The 10007-nt window shown below is 31.3% G+C and overlaps 1 protein-coding gene across 1 annotated transcript in view; it reads right to left on the reverse strand.

Moving 5' to 3' along the window:
• Positions 1 to 7170, reverse strand: part of LOC106459874 (chondroadherin-like) — a 56159-nt gene extending 48989 nt beyond the window's left edge. Inside the window, exon 1 of the mRNA XM_022386437.1 lies at positions 7136 to 7170. The gene's annotated coding sequence lies outside the window, so the exon portion shown is untranslated. The remainder of the gene's footprint in view (positions 1 to 7135) is intronic.
• Between the last annotated feature and the right edge of the window lie 2837 nt (positions 7171 to 10007).

The following is a 10007-nucleotide window of genomic DNA, read 5'->3' on the forward strand; positions in this document are numbered from 1 at the left end:
TATATATATATATATATATATATATATATATACGCTTCTTACACTACACTTGAAATACCTAGTGAGCTAAGGCGTGTTTATAATCTAGTTCATGAACACGATATACTAATTTTCCTTGAACGTAACATAGTTGAAAAAAAATCCACCTGCGTATGTAAGCTATGATGGTTGAATGGAGATATAGTTTTATTTTATATAATGCCTCAGATGACCAGTCTTTTTATTAATGGATATTAGATGTGATATTCAACTATAATGTATACTTTTTGATAACCATTTGGATTAGGGTGATGCTTTAGAGTATTGAAATCAATAACAATTCAACGAGAAGAAAGACTATACTTATCAAGAAAGGCTGAAACTTACCAACAAATTTCATTAATGTGTAGAAAAACCGAGAATCTTTTTATGAGTCCAGACTATAGGCAATATATACGTACCAACCCGCTCTTTTTCTCATCACCGTACAACAATTATGTCTATTTTCCATAATATACATATAATGAGGTTTGTAATTTGTAGATAATGTACATAAGGATAGCACAGTGTGTGTGGACAATACGAAATACACGTAGAACGTTTAATGTACTTTAGTTTCACATCCTTGATTTGTTTATCGTAAATGTTTCACTGGGCTGTTATGGGAACATGTATGCAATATGCATTCATTACTCTTAGTGCAAACAATATTAGTGAGTTCCTAATAATGAACTGCGTAATGTTCTATTTCATAATATGCGTATTGGGTTGTGATCATATTGTAAATGCGTTGCTTATTAGTAATTTAAACGATAATTGTCTATTGTAGGCTGAAACTGAGTTAAATCAATTCTAAAGCGTATTGTTCTAAAACGTGAAATATATTTTTGTTATTTTATTCGAATTTACATCAGTTAAAAGGCTTCGTGCTTTATAATTGCATTATTGTTTAAATGTTTAGGTTTATTAGGGTTAGTCATTTCCCTGATTGAAGCCATGCTACTCTGGTTTCTGATAATAATAAAATCAAATATTTTACATAAATATAATAATAACAATATCCAAAAAAGTAATTGCATCAACATGAATACTTTATCAATGAAATCAATTTAGTTATTTAAATATCTCATTAAATGTGTAGCAGTCTGCACATCGATAAACTGCGGACTTTCTGCACCGATAGATATTGTTTGAGATTTTAACTTTTGTGTCTAAGTAGATATTGTACAACAAAATTCTCATAACATCTCACTGTGTATTTCAAACACAAAAGAAACTGCCTTTGTCAATGTATCGAAATAAACTTTTATCAAATGCCCTTTCTCCCTTTTATCAAATGCCCTCTCTCCCTTCTACATAAGTTCAGCATCAGAAGACTAGAATAAGGAACAGAACGTAAATCATGTTATCTTTTTGTATTTTGAGTTGATAGTGTAAACACTGTTGGAGCATATTCAATGCTAAGTAGCATGTACAAAAATTCGTATGATTTTTACTGATTCATCGCTCCCAATTTTCACTTCCTTAAACTTCTGGTACATATTAACCATGTGATTTTTATTGATTCAATCCTCCCATTTTTCACTTCCTTAAGCTTCTGGTACATATTAACCATGTGATTTTTATTGATTCAACCCTCCCATTTTTCACTTCCTTAAACTTCTGGTACATATTAACTATGTGATTTTTATTGATTCAATCCTCCCATTTTTCACTTCCTTAAACTTCTGGTACATATTAACTATGTGATTTTTATTGATTCAATCGTCCCATTTTTCACTTCCTTAAGCCCCCCAATGGCACAGCGGTATGTCTTCGGACTTACAACGCTAGAAACCTGGTTTCGATACCCGTGGTGGGCAGAGCACAGATAGCCCTTGTGTAGCTTTGTGCATAATTAAAAACAAACAAACACTTCCTTAAACTTCTGGTACATGTTCACTATGCGATTTTCAACGTCAGTGCTTAGAGATTAACTCTCTTTATAATATTATATAAAATGTGACAACAGAAATAAGGCTATGGTGTTTTTAAATAAGAATCGTACTTTAAAGTATTAATGCAATTCTGGCTTTTTTAAGTTATCTTAAACCTTACAACATGAAATTAATTATTACTCACCATATTTATTCACAACCTGGTAACTAATACTCAGACTCAGGTAGTTGTAAGAATACAATCATTTACTAGAATATTTTTTAATAACTTCTGTTCTGAACATATTGGTTCTAGTCAAAATTAATGGGAATATAAGTATGGATATATTCAGCCATTTTTAATACAGCATATTAAAAACGTAACCTGGAGAACGATCAAGATTCGTTGTTCATATGAACGTATCATAGTAAAATATGTGTTGACATTTTTAGTAATTCACACCTCCATTATTTTTTATTCCTTCAGTGCATAATGTGGAACATTCTGTATATAAATATATATTAGCCACTGTGAATAATATTATGTACTAAACAATAGAAAATTGAATTCACTAGTTTTCCAAACAAAAGATGTTAAGCTAAACTGACCATTTTTGCATACTATTTACCATAAGATATTTCTTCGCATCATATCTAGATATGTTCTTCTTAATTCTTAATCTAAAACAAATGTTTCCTAGATATGCGTATGAAATATAACGTTTAATTGTTCTTATTCTTTGGAACTGTTGCTTATTGGCAAATTATCTTATATAAATACAGAAGATAACGAACACTATGATCTATATACAATGTATGTGATGGAAGATAATAACTTATACAAGACATGAATTCTAGAACCGCATAAGTGTATTAAAATACTGAGGCAATAAGGTTGAAACAAACATAACTTCTCTGGAAGTATAATAAGCTTATATCATACAACTTCTTTGGAAGTATAATAAGTTTGTATCAAACATAACTTCTCTGGAAGTATAATTGTGTTTGTTACAAACTTACTTCTCTGGAAGTATAATAAGTTTGTATCAAACATAACTTCTCTGGAAGTATAATAAGTTTTGTATCAAACATAACTTGTCGGGAAGTCTAATAAGTTTTGTATCAAACATAACTTGTCGGGAAGTATAATAAGTTTTGTATCAAACATAACTTTTCGGGAAGTATAATAAGTTTGTATCAAACATAACTTCTCTGGAAGTATAATAAGTTTGTAACAAACACAACTTCTCTGGAAGTATAATAAGTTTGTATCAAACAACTTCTCTGGAAGTATAATAAGTTTGTATCAAACATAACTTCTCTGAAAGTATAATTAGTTTGTAACAAACGCAACTTCTCTGGAAGTATAATAAGTGACCTTCTTTAATAGAATTCACTGGGTATCAAGTTCGAAAATGTCGACCCTCTTCGATTTTATATGTATTATCATGTAGTCTTAGTATCCTAGGAGGAAAGTCTCTTCTCTCTTTCTCCACTTACAACTTAAGCTTCATCTATTACTGTCCAGACTGGCTTGAAGAAAATATTTCTCTTTCATCAGCTCTCCTATTTTGTTCTTCAGTAACACTAGAAACTAAAAGAATGCTGACAGCAATGAAAACTTACCTTTACTCTGTAATCTACTAGTTGTAGTGACGAGTTAAATTTTGTTGATAAGACTGGATTTGCTGACGAATTTTTTGGTGTCTTTTTCAGAAAACTACCGTATGCTGTGGGAACGGAAGTCACCGGAGGCGAGAGTATTGGACGTTTTGTTCTAGAAACGTTTTATAACGACATATATTGACGAAAACGTGAAATGTAAACGTGATTTCTTGAGATCTTCAAATGTATTATAATGTAGCACCCTTCAATAAAAATTTAAATTTAAATATATATTTCTATAACGTCTGAAATTTCTTATTCTACAATAGTGTCTCTGCTATTTTCTTCAATAGCTTCGTTAAGCAAATCTTGAAGAACGTTATTGTAACTTTTAGAGGTTAAAGAAAATATTTACTAGAGAAAAATATATTTTAAACTATAATTAACAATTTCACGGAGTTTCGTTGTTGATTTATAAAATACATCGCTTAATATACGTAAAGTAGTAAATACATCTGGTCACGATAAAATGGAATTATTGATCAATTTGACAGAGTTTATTTTCACATAAATTGTTACATAAAAATAAACTGGTTTGTCTTTTAGATGGAACAGTCTTTATGTATATAAATGTATATGTTATATCTAAACTTTCTTATTTTTTGACGAACTGTATATTTAAGAAAAATAGATTTGTTATATGTATGACGATAAAACTTCGAATTGTCTTAGGCTTAAAAAATAATCGTTTCAATTAACCATTTATTTTCTTATATGTGTGGCAAAAGGTTCTAAAGTCATTAAAATGATATATGAAATCGCATGCCTTAAATTCCCATAATTATATTTAGTATATGATAATTATAAGAGGGAATTACATAGAGGATAATATTTAAAGGTTAAGTTTTTACAAAATTGTTCAAACGTTTTAAAACAATATTTTTCTTCACTTCAACACCTCCTAAAATTTTACAAAATACGCTTTAGAGCTAGTTCTCAGACAGCTTGTACATAGATCTGACCACGATATGTAACTATATTCCTAAATCTGTAAATTATAAGTTCACAAAACATGTACCATCAGCTACATCCGCTAAATTATATTATGTATCAAGCATATTTCATGTTAAACTATAAAATATTGTGATACTTGTTAGATGAATCAATAACTAATCAAATTTAGAAGTAAGGATTATTCAAAAGTGGGTAAGAACTCAATGATGCCCAGAGTGAAATATAGTAAAGGATTTAGAGAAGCTTAAAAACTCAATGTTGAAAAATTTCGTCATTTGTTTGAATATTTCCACTTTTAAGTGATTACTATATTTCAAGTTGGCATATTTTTATATGTTTATAAATCATTTGCTATATTACACAAACGTACACACACACATATACTTACGCAGTACCCGATATTAGTTTGTGTTGATATATGTAATTTCATTATATTAACGTTGAATTTTACAAGCTTTGACGCAATAAGGTTGTCCCTTTCTGTCAGATTGTTTTCGTATACAGCCATGACAAAAACATTATTCTGATTTGAAACTGGGTTAAAAATTATTGCTTTTACTAAAACTGAATGAAGTATCGGTTACATCATTTTAGTGTTCGTTATCGTCTTTTCTAAAGTTCTTCAATAATTTAAGTTATTTATTTCTTCTCGCAATTATATTAGAATTATCTCTATTATCGTTTTGAACTAGCGATGTCGTTTTCCTTAGTCATATTTTTATCCTTTTTACTTAAACTCAACGTAGTCAAAAATGAACAGTGATATTAATAATCACATGTGTCATGCAATTGGCTCATTGAAAATATATTTGCGATATTAGTACAATCTTTCTGCTATATTAGTAATGTAATGGTGATTTATTGTAACACAATTTATATAGAAACATAACACACGTGAAATATCTGTTCTTTTCCTTTATGCATAGTACTTAAAGACCATGAACAGTGAAACTGTGTTATTAACATTGATATTTTATTTCTTTATCCTAGGAATTCTTTTGCAGAATTAATAATTATGTATTGTCCGATAGAGTTATAAACACGCCACCTTTTGTAAATAATAAATCAAATATAAATTATCTTATTAATTGCAAGACAGAATTGTATCAAATAAATTCATGAATTTATGTTGAGTAGGTCACTGAAAAAGAAGGGTATCCAACTCTTAAATAACAGTAAAATCAAAACCCAAGTCAGAATCCATTATGACTAACCAAAAGTAGAAAAACATAAAATAGCATTACAAAAGTAATCACGGTGACGGAGGTTACGTTTTCGCTCGTGTGTATGTGTTTCTGTGTTTGTCAGCAAGATTTCTCCAAAACGGCTGAACGGATTTGAACGAAAGTTAGTGTACACTTGGAATATGACCAAACTTAGTAAATATTAGTTTCTGGATAGTTAAGGTCAAAGGTCAAACTCACAACAAGGTTACGAATTCCAAAAAATCTATATCGGTTCAAATGGGCACCGATTTTTCCCACTATTTTTGCTCTATAACTCAGTCAGAAATGATTGGATTTTGATAAAATTGGTAGAGTTATATAGAATATTATTCCTCATTGTTCTGCCACAAATGGTTCGTGTTTGCTGATAACGACGGACATACGGACACGTTTTCGTATTTTTTGAGAGCCGAAAATGATCAACGCTGCGCAGCGGAGGTATGTGCTCTGTTAAGTGTTCCTCTGGTTAAAATAACGATTATTTATTTATTACAAGAACCAGTAAAATCTGAGTAGATATTTAATACATGTATCATCGATAAACGTTTACGATGTCAAACTATCATAAAACAAGAGTAGCCAAGTGTTCCATTCATGTTGCTGCCTGTTGAATAAAGAGGAGACAAAGTATTCGCCAGTTTTTTCTTGTTTAACTTACCCGTATTATATTTTTACACAGCTTGCTCTTCTTCAACACTTGAATCTTTTTTTTTATATCATATCTTTACATGGCTGACTGACACGCCTGGTTTTGTTCATGTAAAGTGTTTTGATCAAATACCATTGGTTTTTGTTTTGTTAAGCAATAACACTAACTCCAATAACTTTACAAGTGTCACGATGATGTAAATTTGCACCTTATAAAACACTAATTTATATACTTAATTATTTTATACACGAAAACTAATATTTCTTGTCCATATACGAGTGCAATACTTTTCTACGTTTGAAAATATTCAAATCTTTTCGTAATAAATGCCACATTTTTGTATCACTCATGTCGTTTTTATATAGAAAGACTGACTTCTAAATTAAATAAACTGTATTTTTATCTCGATTAAGATACATTTGAACATTTCGAGTTCGATACTGGAAGAGTGGAAAAGAAGAAGTTGACAAACGATTAAAACAGCAATATTTTTTACCACCCTTTGAATGCTTATTTCTCTTAAAATATCACACGTATAATGCATGTTACTATGGTATGTGATTTAAAAAAAAATACATCTATAGGACTATGGAATTTCTTGCTTAAAAAGAACTTAAAGTGAGTACAATGTTTTTTAAATTTCTATTTGAAAAGAGGTTATTACTGATACTATGAAGAGGCAACAACCACAGTGATTTAATGACATACCTAACATGATGAACTTTAAGTACAATCGAGGTTCTTACCTCTCTCTGCCTGTGGAATTTTACTCCTTCTTTGTCCCTAAAATGTATGCTAAGTTTCTCCGCTCCTGAGCTTCTGCACACGCTCAATGGATGTTTACGACGGCCTGCTTTGTTGAAGAACAATTACGCTTTTATTAACTGATAGTAAAAGGACCAGAAAGTTAGATGTCCATTAACGCCTAAGTGTCAATCATAGAAAGAAAATAAGCATGTTGAAGCGCCAAACCTTCGGAGTGGCGCAACTATCCACGAGGAGCACACAGAGCCCTGTCTTCTTGTTTGCATTCCCTTGTTACAGGAAGAGAGCAGATATAGCAACTAGGAATACTCGAATAGACCATTAAGAGCGGTAAAGTGCAAAGAAACGAACCTAAGTCATTTGTGCCGTGAATAACTCCCCTTACGTCACGCTCAGGACGAAATAGTGCTTCTCCAGTGTTTAGAACAAACTCTCCATTAATTCTTACTGACACAACTAGTGACATGTGTACCGGTACTTGAATGTCGAAAACACCTCAGCAATTTAATAGCATCACGGCCGTAGAAAACAAAACCAAGCATTTCAGTAAAGTTTAAAACCCGTTTCTTGTTTTCACAAGGAACAAAAGCCTAATAAAACCACGAATTCATTAAAAAAGATAATATTTCGATTTTATTGTTTAAAGGTTAAACCCAAACAGTAGAAACAAAGAGAAAGTACAATAAGGAAAGATAACTTTCAAGATTCATTCATGATTGCTTGAATAATAAGGGTAGCAAGCTGTAGTCAAGATTTTCTTGATTTTATATGTTGATATTATCCTATAACTTAGAATATAACAATGTCACGCAAACATGAAATTATCAGGTATTACAAAATTTCTATAAAAAAGATTATCCCTGGTAATTTTATGTTATAATGGATATAAAATGTAGAATCTGATCTTTAAAGGACTTTAAAGAGGTTTGTTTTTATAATTATGCAAATGTGAATAACCAATGACAGAAATTATAAAAGCATAAGGCTAGGAAACACACCTAACGTTTCAGTTCGTCATTAACGAACAGCCTGGCTCAGCATTGCGCTGACACTAACCTTCAAAGCTCAAACGTTAAAATTAAAAAAAAAACAAACTAATATCCTATTAGCATGTTGGAGGTTTATCACCTTGCGTACGTTTATTAAATTTGGGACCTGTAACACTTCTGGTATAAAAACCACTGTATTTACAAGTTACTACATGAACACAAGAGAGGAACACGATACGTTACAAAATTAACTCTTTGTCTAGTTGCCAATTACGTTGAACTAAAGATTTCTGATATAACAGTTCAAAAATTTCTTTCCCTGTACTTTAGAACATTGAGTTTTGAAAAGTAATTGACACTAAATATTTTTGAAACATACCATGATTTCAGTGCTTATTAGATCAGTCAATATATACATTTTACAGTATTGTCAGTTTAACAATATATTTGTTCGTCTTTTATTGGCAAAAAAATTCATATTGGGTATAAATCTATAAATTTATATTACATAAAAGTTTACTTGCAGAATTATTTGTAATTCTCATTCAAATAACTTTCCACTCAGTACAGCAACATCTGGATTTTTGCATATGTAAATGTCTTATTTGTTGATACCTAAATAAAACGTCATGTGCAGGTTCCTTATTGATAACTGGTTATGATTGATTAATTATTTTAGAATTACAAGTTAAGTTATACGCAAGGACTAACTGTGCATAGCCGTTCCCGAGTTTATACTGATAGATTATGGGGGTAACAGCTAGTCAACAACACAAACCGCCTACCCTTGGGCTACTCTTCTTTGACCAAATAGTGGAATTTGACCGTTACTTTTATAGCACACCACGGCCCTAAAGTGCGAAGCGCTTTTTTACGGCAAAAAGATCGATCAATCCATGAACCCTGCAGTCACGCTAACCTCTAGGCCACGTCTGTGATGGCAAATGACTACGACAAACAGCCTAATGTAAATAGAAAGGGAATTATTTCTAATGTAAATGAAATAAGAATTGTATTGGGATAAGTTAATATCCACCCTTCCAGGAGCAAAATTAAATGGACCAAATCAAAGATTGGAGCAAATTCTTTGTTCACTTAGATCTGGGATCGTAGATTTAATTTTGGATATATTTTCGATACTACGTCAACCTTTCAAAATCGACCAAGTTAATAGAATTTACATCAGAAAAGCGCTAGCCGTCTTGAAAATGTCATCCTTTCCCATCTCTTCCAGAATGGGGGCGTTTTTTTTTTCGAGAGAGAATCGGATTAAGCAAATAAGGAAAAATGAAAAGAGTGGATTCACCTACTTTATCGCCGTTACTTCCAAAGTAAAACGTGCTCCCGAATGGAAAAACTGCTTTTATACATTAGGCTCAAAAGTAGCACACAGTACAACTCAAATGTTGAACTAGCGATGTTGTTTGGAAAAAAAACTATATTTTGACTTCTGGATATAAAAACACTGTTATATGCCAAAGATTTCATTAAGTTCATAAAAAGAAATACTCTTAAACCTCCTTTGTAATATGTCAAGCATACTGTGTTTTTGTGTTCACGTTAAATGTACGTTACATTCGCATAGTTTTAAGAATGTATGAGAGGGAGGATTCACGTCAAAGATCTACGTAATAATGTTGGTTACGGTGGTCACTTGTGATATGACTGGCCACAGTGTTCTCATCTGATATGATTGATCACAGTATTCACTTGTGTGTGATATGATTGATCTCACTGTCCACTTGTGATATGATTGATCAAGTGTTCTCTTGTGTGTGATATGATTAATCACACTGTTCACTTGTGTGTGATATGATTGATCACAGTATTCACTTGTGTGTGATATGATTGATCACAGTATTCA

The sequence above is a fragment of the Limulus polyphemus genome, unplaced genomic scaffold (assembly GCF_000517525.1).
Source record: "Limulus polyphemus unplaced genomic scaffold, Limulus_polyphemus-2.1.2 Scaffold672, whole genome shotgun sequence".
Taxonomy (NCBI): Eukaryota; Metazoa; Arthropoda; class Merostomata; order Xiphosura; family Limulidae; genus Limulus; species Limulus polyphemus.